General features: G+C 39.1%; 2 long non-coding RNA genes across 4 annotated transcripts in view; one reads left to right on the plus strand and one right to left on the minus strand.

Moving 5' to 3' along the window:
- Nucleotides 1-2,399, plus strand: part of LOC118470015 (uncharacterized) — a 29,554-nt gene extending 27,155 nt beyond the window's left edge. For 2 of the 3 annotated variants that reach the window (XR_008600261.1, XR_008600262.1), the window contains 2 exons: nt 1,252-1,444; nt 1,518-2,399. This is a non-coding gene — a long non-coding RNA (uncharacterized LOC118470015). The remainder of the gene's footprint in view (nt 1-1,251; nt 1,445-1,517) is intronic. The other variant, XR_008600263.1, reaches the window with a different exon arrangement.
- Nucleotides 1-21,619, minus strand: part of LOC118470016 (uncharacterized) — a 74,150-nt gene that overhangs the window by 47,606 nt on the left and 4,925 nt on the right. The window contains exon 2 of the long non-coding RNA XR_004847017.2: nt 13,019-13,092. This is a non-coding gene — a long non-coding RNA (uncharacterized LOC118470016). The remainder of the gene's footprint in view (nt 1-13,018; nt 13,093-21,619) is intronic.

The following is a 21,619-nucleotide window of genomic DNA, read 5'->3' on the forward strand; positions in this document are numbered from 1 at the left end:
AATCTACCATATTTTTCAACACGTACAGCAGGCCTAGTGCAAATATTAGCACTGCATCTATTGGGAGGCAATCTGGCTGTCACCATACTGTTGACTTTTTTCTTTTTTTGTGCCGGAGAGTCAGTAAACAGAGCTGAACAGACACTGAATGTTGCCTCTGTTGTGTTGCTGCTCCAGGAGAGGTTGTGCTGGTAATGAGCTCTAAGTTCAATGGCTTCCATCCTTGCTGCCGCTGCGCCTCGGCTGACTTGTGAAGCGTACCGGAACAATAGCGTCGTCTGTTGTTTCAGTTGAATGTCATTCTGTTTAGAGTGTTATCACACGAGTAGAACGGTGTGAAGGGTGGCATGTCAGAGTAATCCCATTACTCCTGTGCGACAGCTAGTTGCCCTCTGTGATTGCTTTTTAATCACTGTAATCTCTTTTCAGCTATGTTTTTAAATTGGACTGTTGTTGCTTGAACACTGCTAATATTTATTATGTTTAGTAAACAAACGAAAATATTCAGAGTGACTTTCAGTATTTAGTTAACCCTCTGAGCACCAAGCAGCTCAACTCAGTCGCATTTTTCATCATTGTGGCATGATTTTTCACTGCAGTATAAAGTCCTGCACCTCTATGGACGTAGCACAAGCATGTCTAGAAATAGAGAGAACTCAAAAATGTCTTCTTTTGTGCAGAATATCAACGTTGTAATGGTATATATTGGACATAAAGAAAAACTGACGTTATAGTATAAAAATGGGAAAAAAAATCAACATGTACAACATTTAACCTGGTGTCCAACGATGTCACCGTTGGACACCAATTCTGTACTACAGTTTCAATACTTGTTTCCCATCCACCTTGTGTAAACACAACCTGCAGTTCAACCCGGTTTATCTTCATTTTATGTCACATAACAGCTAGTCACAGCTGAGCCACCAACAGCGTGGCAGTCATGCTGTTTTTTTGCTCGTTTTTGGCAAATTTTTGAATAAAACATGTAGAATAAGCTTATCTTGTTGAAACATCATGATTTGAAATCTGTGTTTGCTGAATTTTTCAGACCCAATGGCAGGCTACACAAAATACAATCAAGAACTATCTCAAAATCGATAATCTGAATTTGTTTTGGCCACTTGGAGGCAGTTGAAAACATGGAAACACATTTTTTTTGACACATTATAATATAAGATTGTGGGATATACACTACTAGTCAAAAGTTTGGACATACCTCACACAACTCATTCAATGCTTTTTATGTCACAGCCACAGCTTAATGCTGTGGATTGTGGCAGTGCTCTCTCCTCCTCCGGCCCTGCTCTCTCTCCTCCAGGTGTGCGCTGCACAGAGGCCGGTGACAGGTGTGGCGTATTGGCAATCAGCTGATTGTGCGCAGGTGGAAGCCAGAGGATTACCGACTCCATTCGTCGGTTGATGCCGGACTGTCCTCGACCTTACAGTTAGTGCTGCAAGCCGAACTGTCTGTGCCACTTACCTGGTTCTGCAAGTAATCCTGTTTTCCCTGTGTTTAGAAGCTGACTTTCACCTGCTTGTGGTCACCTGGCTCTGCTGGTTCCATCATCGTCTGCCTGGCCTCCGTTCTCTAGTGGATTCCATTCAGCCGTGGAGACTCCCCTGCCACCAGCCTTCCCCTCCTGGAGAACACCTACCGAGCCCTGGAACACTCCGTGCCTCCCTAAGACGTATAACCACCTGCCCAAGCCTCCGGACGCCATTCTCCATCCTGGCCGTTCGAACCGGGGACTTCGTCTAAGGATTGGATGGAGTCTGCACCCCTCCCTAGTAGAACTACTTCCTGTTTAGTCAGCTAAGTTCTTAGCCCTAACGACACCAGACTGTTTTGTCTTGCTATGTATTTCGTATTAGTGGGTTTTCATAGTTACTCGTAGTTGTAGTCTGGGCTTTTAGTGGAGGTTATTGCAGACTAGGTTCTTGGTTTTTTTTGGATAGTTTATTTCAGTTGTATTCCTGCCCTGGTGTTACCAGTATTGGGTTTACTTAGTTTCTGTTTTTTAGGATTTGTAATTGCCCTCCGAGCCACTAGAGGCTGTCTTGATCTGTTTGTTCCCATAGAGTAGGTTACACTTCTGGTTCCGGAATTCAGTTCCTAGTTGGGATTTGTAGTCCTTGAGTTTTTTGTGTGTAAAAGCTTTTTGTAAATCGTGCAACTGCTTTCATTGTTACTTTCATTTCCTGCATCTGAGCCTCTACACCTGCCGTAACATTTTATTCTTTTGTATTATTTTCGACATTGTAGATTCATACTGAAGATTAACATTTTTTGTTTACAACATAATTCCATATATATTTGTATGTGTACTTTTATAGTTTTGATGTATTCAGTATTAATTTACAATGTATAAAATAATTAAAGAAAAACCATTGAATGAGAAGGTGTGTCCAAACTTTATTCAATCAACTCCTAACATTATCATTGCTTTAAAGTCCCATTTTTAGTTAATCCATGATTTTAGTTCAATATTTGGTCTTTTTTTTTTTTTTTTTTAATCTCTGCTTTGGTCTCCACCAACATTCAAGAGAAATAACTAAATTTAGCTGCTAAATGCAATGTTAGCAAACCTGTTCCCCAAGTTTTAACTGTGAACCCAAACAATAGTGAGCTAAAAATCAAAACAAAGGGCTCAAAGATGCTAAAATACCCTGTAAAACTGAACGCAGCAAAGTCAGGGAATGATTGTGTAGAGACATTACTACCAGCTAAGGTATTCATACTATATAATGTATTGTTATGAAATCATATTAAAACAATGATTAGAGCAGCTGTAACGACATTCAACAAGACTGGTGCTTTTCTTTAAGTTACCTTTGCATGAATTTACCGAAGTCGCTTTCACAAATACTGGAACAAAACACTGGAAAGACTCTCAATAAAGCATCTTTAATGCCAGCACAAGCTCTCACTGATGTGTTGATGGTTTGAACAGCAGCATCTGGACTCCACATACACTCTGATGCTCGAGGGCCATCTCAGTAGAGCTGTCTCTGTATTCTTGCCCTGCTGAATGGATGACTTTCCCTCAGTGATAATGTGAAGCCTCTATCTTAGGTGTGAGCGCCGACGTCTATTAGATCTATAAATCATGTTAGCTGAGCGGTAGGAGGGGGGTATCAGGGTGGGGGTGGGAGTGGGTGTGTGTGTGTGTGTGTGTGTGTGTGTTGGGGGGGGTACAGTGAGAGCTCAGGGTCGTAAATCTCATTACCTGAGACTGCTGCCGACCCCCCCCACCCCCCACCTCACCCTGTCCTCAATCTCTCGCATTATCAGCTGACCTTGACTGCCGACGCAGACACTTACACTCAATCAGGGCTGCAGAGGATGTGTGTGTGCGTGTGTGTGTGTGTGTGTGTGTGTGTGTGTGTGTGTTTACCTGCCATTTTCTATCATGATTTTTGGAGCTCCACCCAACTTAGATGAGGATTTTAAATGAAAATATCAGCTTATTCTTGCGCCTGTCATCTTGCCATCGGCGTGTTTCGATCGAGCTTGTCAGTCACTGAATCCTAAAGGTGAATACACACATTTCACTTTGAAAATGTGGTATTTTTCCATCTCCTGTGAGTCTATTCAAACTAGAAAGTGTGTCTTCCCTTAGTATAGCTTTAGCAGTGCAGAATAAATGGAGAACACCTTTAAATTATTATAAAAGAATTCTAATATAGAAACAACCTATATGATGACTTGGACAATGAGTTTTCTCTTTTGGCCCAGAAAAATATCATCAAAGGCTCAAACATGCGATGCCTGAAGTTAAAAATAGGACATTTTTTGCCTATGGTGGCTGACCAGACTGCATTGGTCCTCAGTTCTGGTTAGCTGAGTCGCTTTTGGAGCAGCTGTAAAACGACTAATAAACACACACCTGTAAGCACATCATGGTTCATTTCAAATCTAATGATGTAATGATGAAACACAGACCTGTGGCTGTGTAACACTCATACTTCAGCCACCACCCATCTGTCAAAGAGGTGGGTCAGAGTAGGAGAGGACTCTTGGAGCTAACGGGACATTTATCAACAAATCTCAGGCGGCTTTTTCAAAATATGATTTATGTCTTTAATGTCACATTAACTCCATTTGAAGGGTAAAATCATCACTTATGGCAACATTAGTACTATAGCTCTATGGAGTCAGTCAGTTCACTACTTTGTCTGAATTATCTATAAACAGAAATGCAGGAAAGTCAGCTGCATTAATTACTCCACCAAGGAACGCATTTGTCTGTCTGTCTGTTTGTTCGCAACATTACTCATAAACAGACTCACAGATTTGAGTGAAATTTTCAGGGAAGGTCAGAAATGACACAAGGACCAAGTGATAAGATTTTGGCAGTGATGCAGATTATAGTCTGGATGCATGGGTTTGTCAAGATTTCTGTATCATTGCAAGATAGCGGCACGGCGTCACTAACTATGACAACAAGTGAACACTACATCAGCTGCCTGCTGACGATCACGACTGCAGTCCTACTACAAATTCACCACTGTGGACTTATCAGGACTTATCTGTCGGAAATGATACAAGGAACGATTGATTAAATTGTAGGGGTGTTTCGGAGTCCCATCAATTCCCGCCGCCTGCTACATATTTAGACCATGAGATTTGGTGTCCGTACATAACATACATATGCATAACACACGCCTGTGCTCAGTGCTATGTAATTTTTTACTAAAGATTTCATCCGTCGGAAATGATACGACTGACCAGCTTTTCTAGTTATGATCATTATGATGATGCAATTTTGACTGATTCTTAAAATGCTCCCCTCTAGAAAAGAGTCAACGCAGATAATATCAGTTGGTTTCAACTTGTGTAAACAACTGAGTGGTGACTTGAAGTTTCTCTGTGCACAGCTGTCTAGCTAGCTTGTAACTGTAGCCTGCATGTGAGGCATTTAGGGAACCTTGGTAAATTGTAGCGCAGTTGTTCCACCATTGAGATCTTTTGGTTACAGTTACGTTTTTGTGCTTCTGGGTGATGGTCTTCAGGTTCTACTCTGATTCAATGATTTGTACATTAGCTGGAACAACCTGGAAGTGAAGGCAGTGATCCATTTAATCAAATTTGCAAGTGTAATTGTGATAAAATAGCTAGTTGTGACTAGAGGTCGACTGATATTACGGCGGGCCGATATTTTGGGCCGATATATGGACTTTTTTCAATATCGGCCATCGGCCGATATTTACAAATAAAAAGCCGATTTGTGATCAGGCACCCGTACGGCCAGCTGCCGCGACTGCTTTTCCCTTAGAAGGACCCCCGGCACTCAGAGAGCGGAGCATGAGCGGAGCGAGTGACCCAGGCAACAACAAGCCTCGCTCCACACCTGCTTATTTGGTAAAAAAAAAAAAACAGGTAAGAGATTTGTTTCTTGGTAAGAGAGAAAATGCAGTGTATTTAATTTGTAATATATACATGTATATACTTTGAGTGTTTAAATTGCCTTTTGTAATCGATGTGCTTTAAAAAAAAAAAAAAGGATATCAGCCTTAAAAATCGGCTTCTACAATCGGCTTTAGATATCGGCCATCGGCTGAAAATTTTTTTAAAAATCTGTATCGGCATCGGCCTTTGAAAATCCCGTATTGGTCGACCTCTAGTTGTGACATCAGTAGTGATCATTTTGACCATAATCACGCTGTTTTGTGGAAATATTTCTGCTACAGACTGGATGAAGTTGACCAAAAACAATCACTCTGTTGACAGAATCTCACAAATGTTGCCACTACATGAGGTAACGCAGCTAATTTGTTTGACTCTTAAAATCCGTACCAAAAAGGTCTATATGACACCAGATTTAAATGCCATCCAAAGCAAAAAACTATTCTGGATTCCTTTGTGAGGGTTACAACATTTGAGAAAGGTCAAAATGATTTGCACTCAAAAAAAAAAGTTTACACAGCAAAAGGTAATTTTTCAGTTTCAAAATAATAAGTAATTTCCTCTACAGATGCACTTCCCTACAAAATCACCACAATCATTCTTGAATGATTATTTCTTCCCAAATAGAACTATTCAAGTCCTCTGGTGAAACTTATATAGCAATATACTGCAATGTCTGTTTTTTCCCAATATTGTGCATATATGTAAAATGTGTTTCCAGATGATTTAGGCCATTTCCTGCTGTTCTCTAGCACTGCCATGGCGTTAATGTTTGTATATTCTCTCAACATCTGTTGGATGGACAATTTGATAAACAAAGTAGTAATAACTATGGTGATCTGTTGGTTATTCATATTGTTACTGTTATACTGTTTAAGCGCCAAGACGTGATCATGGTAAATATTATGCTGTTAATCGGCTTGTTAGCACTGATATTGTGAGTGTATTTGCTTGCTGACTGGTAAACTAAGTTTACATAAGTTATGAAATGAATGTTTCTTATGAAAATGAAATGTTCCAAATCCAAGTATTTTATTATACAGTATTATGGCAGTTCTCTATTTAAATCCCACACAATCTGTCTTGGCAGTAGGCTATTGTACTCACATAATGCTTCAGGTTAGAAAAGCAAATAAGAACTTGAAGCCACATTCGAACCACAAATAATACAATTACATATTCTGTGCTTTGCCAACTGTATGCTGCTGTTCTGGCTTCCATAAAGTGATTTTTTACTGTTCAGGCAGCTATTTGGTTGAACTTGCAGCGATTTTTTGCTCTCCTCAAGTAACATCTCTTGGCTTTTCTCTAACAGCAGAGCTCAGCCTCTTACTGGAACTTTAATAGAGTTTAAACTCTATACCTGTTGACACAAGTTGAATTCACAATTGGCAAAAATGCAACAAGCGTGGACGGATGCGGAGGGAGCGCAGCTGCCAACATTCACAGCTGGTACTATGGGAATACTTCCTTTTGGCAGCAGAAGCTACATAAACTTGGCAAAAACTTGGAGAAACAACCATAAAGTCCTGTCCAGGTCACATAGGGTGAAATGTCTTTTTGTTGTGTAAATCAAGCCTTTGGCAGTGCCCTTGGTTTCTCTGCTGGCTGGCTGCAATCTCCTTCTGAGCTCTGACTAGCAGCACCAGTGAAACAGACATAATGAATGTTAGACTTCCAAACAGAGTCTGGCGCTGCTTGCAGTCTCCATATTTCTACAATTTTCTGTGTGTTGTTGGTTTCTCTCCTTTCTCCACCTCCTTTTTTCTTGCTTTCTGCTCATTTTTTTGTGTGTTTTTCTGCCTAAATCTCACATGCAAAAACATACTACTGCACAAGACATTTAAAAAACCATTCCACATAACTGTATCTGTAAAGAACATGGCAGTATGTCCTTGTGTAATCAATGCTGGTCTTTAAAAGAAATGATTTGACTGCTGACAAAAATCATTTAATTAGAATTAGTGAAATTAAAGGCAGCCTTGTGTAGAAGAGGTGATAATTCTGTCTACAGCCTCCTTCTCCTTCTTACATCATTTCTTCAACTCAACTTGCTGCTTCCTGTAATGCATCTTAATGGGTTTTCATGCCTGGAGCATATTCAAGGCCGGAGCAGGAATCTGCTGCATTGTGGTATATCTAGCTGCTTCAATTATAACTCATATGACAACACTCTCAGCTATCACACAACCCCCAAACTGTCAATGTTCCACTATTGCGCCTTTGGGTGGACAAGTTCACCCTGAATAATTTCGCCACAGTGGCAGCGAGCGCATTTGCCCAGGGGAAGCTCCTGAAAAGTACATCATGTCGGCCCCGAGGCTCGATTCATGGGATGGTGACAGCTTCAGTCATGTTTGATAGCTGAGGATGTGCACAGCACTAATCACTAGTAAATCCAGATATGTCACAGTATAATAGAGGACATGACCTGAGGCACGAGTCTCTGTGTGTTCACCAACACTAATAAGGAGGCGGATTCAGAAATCATTACCTGGACTGGGATGTCTCTGTACACCTGATTGACATACACTACAGTTCAAAAGTGTGGGGTCACTTAGAAATGTCCTTATTTTTGAAAGAAAAGCATTTCTTTTCAATGAAGATAACATTAAATGCATCAGAAATACAGTCTAGACATTGTTAATTTGGTAAATGACTATTCTAGCTGGAAACAGTTGATTTTTAATGGGATATCTACATAGGGGTAAAGAGGAACATTTCCAGCAACCATCACTCCTGTGTTCTAAAGCTACATTGTGTTAGCTAATGGAGTTGAATGGCTAATTGATGATTAGAAAACCCTTGTGCAATTATGTTAGCACATGAATGAAAGCGTAAGTTTTCATGGAAAACATGAAATTGTCTGGGTGAACTCAAACTTTTGAATGATAGTGTAAATATATAGGGTTTATATTTCACAATATGTTGTTATATTTGGGTAGAATTGCGATTCTACAAAGATATACTGAAAGTCCTATGTGGGTCTTTGCAGAGAAAAGTTTACACCAACCGAACCAGAGCAGGCTAATTGGTAGATCCAATTCTTTTCAGGTTTGAGACAGAACACAACATCCAATATGTACGAGGCAAAAGAAAAAGCCTGCAGACTTCTCCAGACAGATGAAGATGAACCAGTGTGCTTTCAGTTGTCAGCACTTAGTTGTCGTATTCTGTTGTGCAAACATTAAAGTGCCATTTAACCTGATTTAACCTTATTGATTAAACCTCTAAAAACTCATCTTTGTGTATTACAGTAGTATATTTAGATTGTTAATCCCCACAAAAATAGTCCTTTTCTGCATTAAAATGGTAGCTCTCCTCTTTCTCCACCCTGTATGCTGTAGCTTGAGTACACCAGCTCACTTGAAAAAAACTATTCTGCAGTACAAAATGGCGAGTTGCAATATTGGAGTATGTCCGTTTGAACTGGATGAAAAACAATGATAGAGGCAGCCCCAATCTGCATATAGGATTAGTTCCTTAGTCTGAATGTTTTTGAGTTTGTCATTAACACACTGCACTTTTAAGCGATGCGTCTTCTAGCATATAAAAACCACCATATAGACATAGAAAAAAAAGATTCACTGGAGGGACTCTTGAAACTTTGCTTTATTGCTCTGCAGTGGACGCAGAATGATTCCATTTCATGAGAATACTTTGCAAGAACTCAATACCATAACCTGGCACTAAAGTATAATGAATTTCCCAGCACTAAAAGTGAAAAAAAAAGTTTCTATTTATATATCTATTGAGAATGTCCATTAACAGTGAAAATAAAATGCAACAAAGTAAAAAACACAGCTTGTTTTTTGGCATTTTGTAATCCCATCTTTCATTTTTTTTTTACATTTTAAATCAAAAACCAAAACATAAAAACAACAATTTAAAAAAAAGTAACTCTACTGGACTATCTGGTGCAAGCTTCCTGGGTAGTAGTAATAATAGTAATAGTAATTCAATAGCAGATCTGAGATAACATTTCAGGAATGTTCCTGGTGTCTGATCTGTTTTATTTGGGTTGGTAATATGGGATAGGTGCAACGGTTTCCACAGTATTAACCAAGTAAGACACTAACAAGTCAGCTGGTGTAATCTGACACTGAATGAAACCGACTGCAAAAATTCTCACACATTTCACTTTTATTCAGATTTTTTAATTTACTTACAGTTTACCCTCCCTATTAACTTGTATGCAAACTACGCAAGCCTGTTTCCTCTTTGCTTGACTTGATTTTCAGTGTTAGCAGACATTAGGGAAATGAAAAAAAGTCCAGTGTTCTGGTTTTTGACAGGAAATTGACATACTTTTGAAATCACACACCATTTTCAACACTTTGCTTTCCCTAATTTTCAGTGTTAATGGACAGTGAATAAATGAAAAAAATAGCTCATGTTTTTGTGTTTTCAGTTTTGGCTTAAAACTAAAAATGCAGTTACACTAAATCAAGAAAGGGATTCAAAAGATAAATTGTGTTTCCCAGTTTGGAACAATTGATTTTCAATGTTAACAGACTTAATGAAGATGAAAACTTGGATCCATTTCTTGTTTTTGTTTTTGATATTTGACATTAAGTTGTATTATACCCAGATTGAGATCCACTCACTGAGGTGCTGTTATCACTCAGTATATTAGACAACAGAAAAAAAATGCAAAAACAGTCAAAATCTGATGCTTCACTGTTACAGTAAATGACACCTTATGCATGGTGGTTGTATTTGCTAGTTTTGTTCCTGAACTGAATGTATTAGTGAAATGAAAACAGTCTGAATCAGAGTTGAACTTCGGGTCATATCAGTGGTGATGCATTCGCTTGCTGCTAAAGTGCAGTTAAATGGGGATGTAACTGCTTAGCTTTGAATAAAGTGAATAAATGGCACAGGTAGTGAGTGCGAAGAGGTTTGGTGTAAAATATCAATCGATAGTTATAACAATAAAAATACAAGAAAAGCACTCAGAGAGCGCAGTACTCCGCCAAGGCTGCTCAGTCGTATCATTTCCGATGGATGAAATCTTTAATAAAAAATAACCTTGTGCTGAGCATAGGCATGTACTATGCATGTGCATGTTATGTACGGATACCGAAATGCATGACCTAAATATGTAGCAAGCGGTCAGCAGGCAGCTGACGTAGTGTTCACTTGTTGTCATAGTTACAGTGATGCCGTGCTGCTATCTCGCAATGATACAGAAATCTTTGACAAACCCATGCATCCAGACTATAATCTGCATCACTCCCAAAATCTTATCACTTGGTCCTTGTGTCATTTCTGACCTTCCCTGAAAATTTCATCCAAATTTGTCAGTCCATTTTCTAATAATGTTGCTAACAGACAAACAAACAGATGGACAAATGGCACATAACGCATTCCTTGGTGTAGTTAAATGAAGAGTTTTCATGTATTTCATCTCCTATTATTGTTTCCTTCTCCGTCACAAACACAAACCAGAAGAGTCCTGTTCCGCTCTGACGGACTCTCAGGACCACCTGAGGCTAACACATCGCAGGTTTGTTTTTCCTGTATCTGCTCCAGCAGAGAGTAGCAGGGCTCATTAGTGTGTGGCCCCTGTAGGGTCCCAGGGCCCCACAACCCAACCAGTCAACCTCCGGTGGCCCCTTGGGCCCCAAGCCGCAAACACAACAAATCACTGAAACAAAAACGCGTGCTAGCATCCCTAATGCCCAAATCTTTACACTTCAAAAACACAATTATGCTAATGCCAGGAATCATTTGCCATTCCAATTCTGATTTAATGCGGCCTTTTAGTGGGGAAAGCTAATTAGAGGCTTTAATTAACATGTGCGACACAAACTGAAGAGAAGTGTGAAGGAGACTGTCGATCACGGAGCAGCACAGCGAGAGCGATGGAACAGGGAGAGCAAAGAAGGGAAGTCTGAAAGCTATGCAAATGAGGCGAGGGTGCGCCACAGGGAGGCGTGGATCTCTGCCGCTACAACGCTTTCTGTAAATATCACCGTGACCCGTAGACAGAGTGGAGTCATCTCATTAACACAGATTGGAAGGTGTCACCAGAGCTCAGCCTGCCAGGGTCAGTGCTGATACGATGCAACCTGAGCACAGTGAGGGGAGCATCATTAAAACGGTGACAAAACACAGGATTTAAGGCCATGTTCTGTACTGCAGATATTTTACGCCACTCACATCAGGAGGATGAGCCCAGTGCACAGCTGGACAGCCACTAGTGCTCTATGCTGTCCCTATCTGTAGATATATGCTACCTGGATGCACACGGTGAATGCATTTACTCAGCCAGTTTGCAGGTATCCGCAAATTAAACAACAGCATGCACACACAGGAGTCATCTCATTAACAGCCTGGAAGGTGAACTCTGCACAACTCTGCATTATTGTTGCACAGCTTCAGCTCAGGATATCATCATCATTATTGGTAGATACAAACAGATACCAAAAGTAATCACCTCGGGTTTCTGCAGCGATGCAGTTTATTCCCTGAAAATCAACCGGGCTGCAGAAAATAGAAAATTGAAATGGAGGATATAGGAGCTGAAAATAGGAAAAGTTGAGGACATGCAGCTATTAAGGCCTTCATTCTGCTTTCACTTAGATTCTTATCAAATTCTGCTGCACAAGCGATGCCCTTTAATAACCAATATAAAGATGTTTCAGGGCTTTATTCGTTTTACTGCTTCAAGTACCTTTTAAAGTTTAAAGCGGTTTCTCTTTGGAGTTTCATTAAAATACATTAGGCAGGCAGCTGGGTAGGATGTAATTTTCATACTTGATCTATGTGACACTTTCTGCCACCACTGTTTCCTTCTGATTAGCAGTTTATGTATTGCCTGGCAATAGCTTCAGCGGCTTTAACCATTGGCTTTTTAATACTTCCCATTCCCTCTAATAGTATTTTAGTCTGTGATGTAGTCATGAAGTGCTTTAATTTACTTTAATATGTTTTTGCACATGTAATCTTATAACGTTTCATTTTTATCTCAGTTTTAACAGCAATGCTCATTTTGTTTTATGTTTTCCATTAAAATGTGTACTGTGTTGCGAAAAACTGTATATTTTAGGGTATTCCTGCAGCCTGTGCGTCTCTGCACTTTGCTTCTACTTCTCTCCATGTCGTAGTTTGGCTACAGTTCTGTACGGGCACAACAGGTTTTCCCCCTTGGGAGTGAATGCAGCAGCAGGGGAGTGAAAGCATAAGTGAAATGTGCAGCATTTCTGATGGCTACATGTGTACCACTTTAAAATTCATAGAAAGAAGAGGCCAGTCAACTCCTAGACGGGGATTACAGTTCTAGACTATTGATCTTTGAGATTCTTCTTTTTCACTTGGCTGATTTGCCCGAAACTCCATCCACAAGTCAGTAAATGGCAAATACATCATTTATATTGATGTTTCATTGTGTTTCAGTGGATTATAAACAGGTGAGTGCTGAAACCATGCACCTCCTGTTCTAAACCACTATAAATACACTGAGGGATCACTGTAGTCGTCATTCTGACACATCAGGCTGTGCTCACACTTCATAATGTCTGATCTTAACTTTGTCCTGTCATCCATCACTTCAAGGATCTTTGTTATTAATCATTGCAAGGAGGCAGTGAGAACAGTGAGACTCACCTGTGTGTTCAGGACAGTCAGTCTTGGCAGGTTCAGTCACAGCTCACACTCTCAGTACATCGTGTTCTTTTGACCTACAAGATGTACAAAATTGCAAGAAAAAAAAAGAAGACTCCCGTCAAACAGATTGATTTTTTTAAACATGTTTTTAGCCTTAAGGATGAAATCTTTCTAAGGCTGCCATTTCAGTTTAGACTCTTTTCGGACACAATTTCCAGAATTTGAACAAACATTTGTGTACCCATCTATGACTAGTACAGACACCCAGTCGACTAAAGCTCATTAGGGAATTATATTTGCTTTGAACCATCCAAACAAAAGCCAACATAACATGAACTACAGCCTGACAAAGGATAACAAATGATACAAATATACAAACTCTGTACATATACTGTGCAACATCTGAAAGAGAAGCAACCTCAGTGTCCATAATGAATGTTGTTACGACCAAGGATCAAATGATGAACGGGTCAACTGAATGGGTAACAAGCAGTGTGTTTTCTAGTCAGTTATTAGTTCATGCAGCCTTGCATAGCTTGGTGTTTGTGAAACAGCTCTGCAGACCCGTAGTATAATCACTGTACAGCAAACAGTTACAGTCAGCATAGAAATGATTTAGTCTTTACCAGCTAAATTTAAAAAGAAGTTGGTGGTGACCAAAAATAGAGCTAAAGGAATGACGAACTTATTTTCACCATGTAGGCAGAAAAAATCTAAACAAATGCAAACTTTATTTTGTGTTTGGTGGATGTATAAATAGCTAACATGTTAGCCATTAACCGCTAAACCAAAAGCAGTTTGAGCGTTTTTGCTTCCGTCACTCTGGATTTATTTTTCACTGCAATTTAAAGTCCTGCACCTATACAGAAACAGCACAGTCATGGCAAGAAGTAAAGAGAATTTAAAATATCTTTTGTTCAGCATGACACAGTTAAAGGCCATTAATCATACAACAGAAAAAAATTAAAGTTGAATTTTTGAAAAAAACTTCCATTTTTCCAAGTGCTACCAATACTGGGAAACACGGTAACTGTTCAAACCATTGATATTTTACTAATATTTTAAACATTTTTCCATACTTATCTGTCTGCTCTGTGGAATACCTCAGTCACAGTTTATTTTTTAATTTCTTTAATAAGACTTGTACAATAAAGAAATTCTGATGAAACATCACTATTTTAGGCTTAGATTACAGGTCAGTTTTTCCAGGGTGACGTGTCACAGATAAGTAGCTCATGAAATGCTTAAATTGCAATGATTATTACTCCACCAAGGAACACAGTGGAGGTATGTGATGACTGGCGTATGTTGGTCCATCTGTTAATCTGTCCTTCCGTCTGTATGCAACATTACTCAAAAACTGACAAACGGATTTGGATAAAATTTCAGGAAAGTTCAGAAATGACACAAGGACCAATTGATTAGATTTTGGCAGTGATACGGCCTATAATCGAGATCCACAGATTTGTTAAAGATTTCTGTATCATTGCGAGATAGCAGCATGGTGTCACTGTACCTATGACAACAAGTGAACACTACGTCAGCTGCCTGCTGACGAACATATGATTGCGATCCTACTACAGATGACTGCTGTAGACTTATCAGAACTTATCCATTGGAAATGATACAAGGAGCAACTGATTAAATTGTGGGGGTGTTTCCGAGCCCCATCAATTCCCGCCGTCTGCTACATATTTAGGTCACGTGATTCGGTACCTGTACCTAATGTACACATGCATGACACACGCCTGTGCTCAGTGTAAGGTCATTGTTTATGAAAGATTTCATCTGTTGGAAATGATACAACTGAGCAGCCTTGGTGGAGTATTGCGCTCTCTCAGAACTTTTCTTGTTTCTGTTTTTACAGTTTCTAGCTCTGATGAAGAGTGTAATTTTTGCCACTTTTCAAAATTTTAACATAGCTCTCAAAACATCAAGCAGGTTTTGGGGTTTAGACTGTTAACTGAAGATTGCAATCAGCTGAATACTCCTCCCTGTCAAAGCTTGTAGGTGAAAGTACAGAGGCTACGGCTTCCACAAAGTAATGTGAAGACGCCCTCTTTGCAGCCACCATTTCTGTTTTTGTGTTCATGACTACAGTAGAAAACTAAAAGCTAACGAAAACACAGTAATTTCTAGTTATAGGTATTGAAAGCATGACTGTGAATATTATATTCTATGTCTGCTGATAGATCCCCTTAACTCCTACACAATAGTACCTTAAGAATCAATCACAGGTCAGTGTTGTTGTTTACAAGTTGCCCTGAAATAGCCAAAAATTCAGTTTCTGCAGGTTTAGGTAGAAAATTGAGTCTGCAATTAGAAGCAGCAAAGTGGGCCACTCCAAACATCATTATCTTCACCCACTGAGGTCAGAATATTTAAAACGCTTTGACAGAAAGGTCGGACTCGTTTGTCATAACAAACGATGATCTGCCATATTTGGTTGCTTGCACTTTAGGGTGCAGGAAATTATACTTGTTTAACTGATCAGGGAGGTTAAGAGGCACAGTTCCAGCTTTTAAAGGCCACATTTGCCACATTTTGGCCCGTTCTGATGAAACATCCTTTCCCTCTCTGCCTTTAAAGGTGCATGAATCATTCGTGGTGAACATGTTTTCTTGTTTGCTGTTTAGCCGCTCGTCATTTGATGCCTCGCTGAAGCAATTAGACACAGTACACATCTGCAGTCACAACGTGTCAAAGGTGCTCTTGTTTAAACACTCCCCGAATTAACAATGCAGCAGGGCAACATTCATATGCACTTCACTCAAGGTCAGTGACTATTAAGTGGTTATAAAATATCTTCTTCACTAATATGATACAGCAAATGCTTCATCCCCCCCCCCCCCCCCCCCCCCGGAGGACATCAGGAGGAGACGGCAGAGCGGAAAGAGCCCGAGATGAGCTCATAATGACTCGAAGAAAAGCTGCAAAAGTTTAACCAGTGGTGACGTGTAATTAATTACATTTACTGAAGTACTGTCTTAATCGCCATTTTAGAACACTTGTGCTTCTTTACAATTCAGGAAGAAATGATGTTTTTTTTCATTCCACTACAATAATCTGCTAAACAAATAAGATTACACATTGAGATCTGGTATTGAGAAACATAATAAACTGATGAAACTCTTTAGTTAAAGCACATTTCAAGTGTTTAAGCTTTTATCGGTGCATCTAAAGAGCAATTTCCTCTAAACTTGTGAAAGAGTTTAATGTAAATGACTGTTTCAGGTCTATGTTGTTCAATATTTATCTGAGGTTTATCCATCTCCAGCTCATTTGCATTTGCAACAGTTATGTTTTAGTAGGTAAATTTATGGTTACGAAGCTCACGCAGACACTTTGGGAAGCTCAAGGGTCCTGTGGGTAAAACATAGAGAGGTCTGTGTCATTAAGCTTAGTCCCAACTGTCGGTAGCCTCGTTATGCTAATGTGTTTGTGTTTCTGCATTTTCAGGTAAGCAGGATGTATAAAATATAGCGACATAGAAGCATAATGAATCCGTAAGAGCAATGGATGACTGCTAATGCTAAAATTACATTTGCAAGGTAAATGAACAAGCATTTTATGTAAAACAGCGCTTCACCTAAAAATTTACTTAAAAAAAGAATCAGTAGTGTAACCACAAGTAGTCTGCAAGAATAGAAGGTACTTGAATGTGCAAAATGTTCTAACTCCGGCAGCCTGCAGCATTTAACCACGTTATGCTAACATGGCTGTATCGCTATAGTTTCTAGAGGTGGGATTTATGGCTCTTTGAAGGGAGTTGGATCTTGAGGAGCCGTTGAAGAGACTGGCTCATTGTTATATTTCTTTATGTATTCGAAGTCAACCAGGGGAAACATCCAAATGCTGCTGCTTTTCTTTTGACTCTGGCTCATTTTGTGTTTTTTTTTTTTTTTATTCTGTTGTTAATATCTCCTCCTTCCTGATGAAGCAGTAAATGTGGCTCCGCTCCAGTCTCCAGTCAGTCGGACTTGGGCGGCGCTCACACTCCTCCTCACAACTGCGAACCGGTTGTCATCGTTCACTTTAAAGAGCCGTTCAAATGACTGACTCGTTCACGAACGTCACATTTCAAATATTTTCAGAAATGAACAAAAACAAAAAGCAACTGTTCCTAAACTTATGTCTGGAAGTTACTTGGTGTCGAATTGTGCAACACATTCTGGATCTGAGCACTGATGAAGCAAAAAATATAACCAGTGCTGCAGAGGGGCAATGTGACTGGAAATTGATGTGAAGGTTGGAAAGCTCAGTAGTGATGGCTAATATTTGTGGCTCCTTTGAGTCAACAATGTTAGTCCAACCTCAGATTGATGAGCACTTTATCCTCGGTAAATCAGATCAGAAACAAGAAGACTCTACATCAGTATGTTGCTGCCTGACATCGGGCCCCCGATCAAAAAAGACACTTGGGCACAGTAGTGTAGCCTACTAGCTGCTGCATTCTTAGACTACTAAAAAAAGAACATAAAATATTAAAGTTGGGTATCAAAAACTGCAGTTTTGTAATAGTATGTCTGCAAAACAAATGAGTATTACAAAAGCACACACCCAGCTTCTTTACTGTCTCAAGCTAAATTTAAAAGCTGATTAAATAATTGTTAGTCATTTAGTAATTGTCCAGTTCCTGATTAGACAATTATTTAGTTTCAATAATCAATACAACGGTAACTAAAGTACAGCTGCAATCAACTGATTGTGGAGTCGAGCAATTGAAGATTAATTAGCATCTATTTGGACAACAGAATTATTTTTAATAATTTTTCAAAGAAACGTTCCTGTTTTTCTTTGTCATAAATTATTTAAAGATAGGGTAGGTAATCCAATGTACTTTTTGTAAAACTCGATGAATGTCTCATCATGGTCCACTAGGTCTGTTTTGTGTGCACTAGAAGAAAAAAATGTGTATTTGTACGTAGCTGTAGCTCTATAAATACGAAACAAAGTGACTAAGACTGATCCAAAAGAGGGGTAAATCTGGAATATGCTAATTAGCCAAATATCACTGTGTTCTGTCGGTAGTTGTCATGAGCATTTTTATGAGGTTTTAGAGCATGCATAGACAAGACCAGATTATCTAACGAGAAAAATAATTGTCAGTTGCAGCCCCATGCAATTGTTTGAAAAATGAGGCATCCACTTAAGGGTGCACCGATATTTGTATCTGTCTAGAACGAGCAATAAACGCAGCAAATTCTCATTCTGTCAGTAAACAGTATTTCATACCGCTCATAAAGAAATCAATATAATGTAGAGAGATGGAGCTGAAAAAAACAAAATGGTAGTGTTGCTGAGGTTGGCGTCAGTGGGGCCTTTATAGTGAACTTGATTAAAAGAAAATTGCTTTCAAGTGCTCTCAGCAGGCTGGGAGGTTGAGTGGGTGTTCTCTTGTGTGCAGCGCCGGTGGAGTTTCACAAACTAGGCTTTCAGGGCGAGGAAACAAGATGAAGAAATGCTTTGAAACTGCCTGAGGACAAAGAATGTGGAGGCACTGGTGACACAGTGGCGCAATATTACTGCTATTATCAGTTTCAGTACGTTTTCATTTACATACCACTTCTGAAAACAGTGAGATGAAATTCATATCTGTCTCAGAAATGACTGTTTTCAGTGTCGATCTACAATAAAATGATGCCAAGGTTGGGATGCCAAAGATGAATTTTGTTGAACTTCTAGACCTGGTTTTCAAATTGAAACTTATAATTAAAGAACCATTTTCTGTGCCATAAATCAAGTTTAAAATGTGTGGCTTCCCACTGCTAAACAAAACAGAAGATTTTGCTTGCATGTGTCAAATAACCCAGGGCGGTGGAAAAATAAAATCACATAATTGTGGATTTTTAGCTTGTTGAGTGTTCACCTGCCACAAGTGTCAGAGGGATGGAGGTCTTTAATTTAGAGACTGTTACATTTGTGTAATTTCTCCCCTCTTGAATTCAAAATGACATCTGGGGATCAAATGCTGTCCCTGATTTCCATGAAACGGTCACCTAATTGGATTTTAAAGAGCAGAATGTGAGATGGTGAATAATTTAACTGCTTGGTTTTAAAAGTAGTTTGACTTTGGTGAGAATACTATTGGAAATCCATTACTGTGCAGGGTTAAACTTTTTTTTTTGAACCACTATTCAGAAATTACATTTGCATTTGATTCAATTTAAATTTAGTTTTCCACTCTGGCACTCATTAAAACATATTGTCAGTCTGGTCATGTATGAACCCACTAGGAGCAACAAAATGGATGATGTAGCTTCCTTAACACTGCAGCGATGCCAAAGGAACAATGAACTCTGGGTATTGCATCGCCATGTAAATGTGTTTCAAGGCTTTTTTTGGTTTATTTGCTTTACAGGTCAAACAGATCAAAGAATCTGCAGATAATGAGAATTATTCAAAGTTTCACCTCTCTGCATCAGGTTTACTTTGATACAGTCTGTTTTAGCATGCTGTGTGAACACATTCACTGCTATCTGAACATCATCTGAAATGCATTAGCATATGCAGTGTAGCATAGTAAACACTGAATCCACAGAGGGATTCAACTACAAAATAGCGTTCTTAGTGAATAACTTTTTAGGGATTGATAGCACAAACATGCTGCAGGTGTGCTCATTCTTTTGTGAGAAATATTAATAAACTGAACTGTGATTAATTTGGTTGAAGCTGTGTTTTATGAGCAATTTTGCAATTAGAGATCTGAGATCAGAAAAAAGACTGAGGTGAATAGATTTCAAATGTTCAAGGAAAATGTACACATTTTTAGAAATGCAAGTACTCGCTTTCTTGAGAGTTAAATGAGAAGAATGTCCTATTTCTTCTATATGAAGCTATGGCCGGCAACTGGTTAGCTTATTTTATTATGAAGGCCCATCAGGAAGTGTTGATTTCTCTAATGGCCGGCAGTGGCGACTCCTCTGGTTACTGATAAATCAGATTGTAAAGAAAATGACCCTTCTTCTGACTTAATTTCTTACCTCATTAAATATTTACCAAGTGAGTTTATGGTCTCAATCACTGGTTTGAGTTCTCCTTCAATACAATGTGATGTTTGTTTTGCAAATTATGATCCCATTTAGAATGAAATAGACAATGAGGATACATGCTTCTGGGTATCGCTTCCTTTTGGTTGACAAGTCACGACTGTCTGGACGTGCATAATGTACCAAGATGGCAAATGCAAACCAATAGCTGACAGTTCGATAACCATGTCCATCTTCTATATGCAGTCAGTGCCTTTAAATATCTCTAAACAGCATGTATCTAAGTGCTAGCTGGACTTGCTTGAATTACTTGAAGATGTTTCTCCTCTCATCCAAATACTTCTTCATTGGCTGGAGATTGAAGAAACCTTTTGGATGAAGGATGAAATGTCTTCAAGCAACTGCATTTGTTTTCATTTTTGCACTTAGATTTACCATGACCTAGATGACTGAGAATCTCAGACTCTAAATAACATGCTAAATTTAATTTGTTTAATCTGTGGGAAAAAAAACTGCTCTTTTAAAAATATGAGTCTCTCCACTGGTTGCCTGGAAAATGCTCCCAGTGAGGGGCAGCAGGCCAACAGAGAGCTCTAGGGGCACCCATTCCCTGCTTGAAAAGGTTATTTTATAATACATTTTTAAAATGACCTTTAAAATATGCAGCATAACCAAAAACCTGCAATAAAGAGATTAGAAATCCTTATTGTTGGGGGTGGTGAATGCTGCAGACGCATCATCCGGTCAGTGCAGCATTTAACCAATTGCTGGCTAAAGATGCTCAAAGCCATGCAAATTAGTGGAGAAATAAGTAAAAGAGTTTAGTCCAGATTAACTTGACTTCACATTCAGGCTGCAGGCTAGTATAAAAGGGAAAACAAAACTGCTGGTAGTGCAGCTAATAGAACACAAGCAGAAGACAGATTTTTTTATTGGTATTTTTGACAGAGAATATTTCAACCTAAAACATTAATTTCACACTGATTTGGCAAAAAACTAAAGTGATTACCACATATCCTTCATTTTGGGTGAGCGATAGAGTACAGTGTACCTCCTGAGTATCATGTTTAGGTGTGTGCTTTAACAGCAATAATTTGCATATGTCACATTAGAAATAACCAGCTGCATTGAGAGTGCATCAAGTGGTTAAAAAAAAAAAAAATAATAACTTGCATAATTAACAGTTTTCTACCAGCATAATAATTTTAGGTACTTCATAATTCTCCATTATAACAACCTGAAGTAGGTGACACGCCATTGGCCCATTGTGAGGAAGACGAGTCAAATAATGCATCAAACATCCTCTTTTACGCACAGAACAACAACAACAAAATGGTTACGTCTTTACGCTAACACAAAGGAAGTCTGGCTATGTCAAAACTCGCTTTGTAGTAAATGCCCCCAGATGAAACTGCATCACATTATTTAGCCTCAGGACACACAGCCTGAGGCTAAAAAATAAATGAACAAAACAACACAACACTGTTCTTCCAACAGAATAACATATCAGAGCCACACTAAAATGTATTTTTCACTCACCAGGGAAAACATGAGAGGATTAGCTTGCTAGCTGCTAGCAAATGTTTGCTAACCACATTAGTCTGTGTACAAT

This window comes from Amphiprion ocellaris, chromosome 21, assembly GCF_022539595.1.
Source record: "Amphiprion ocellaris isolate individual 3 ecotype Okinawa chromosome 21, ASM2253959v1, whole genome shotgun sequence".
NCBI lineage: Eukaryota > Metazoa > Chordata > Actinopteri > Pomacentridae > Amphiprion > Amphiprion ocellaris.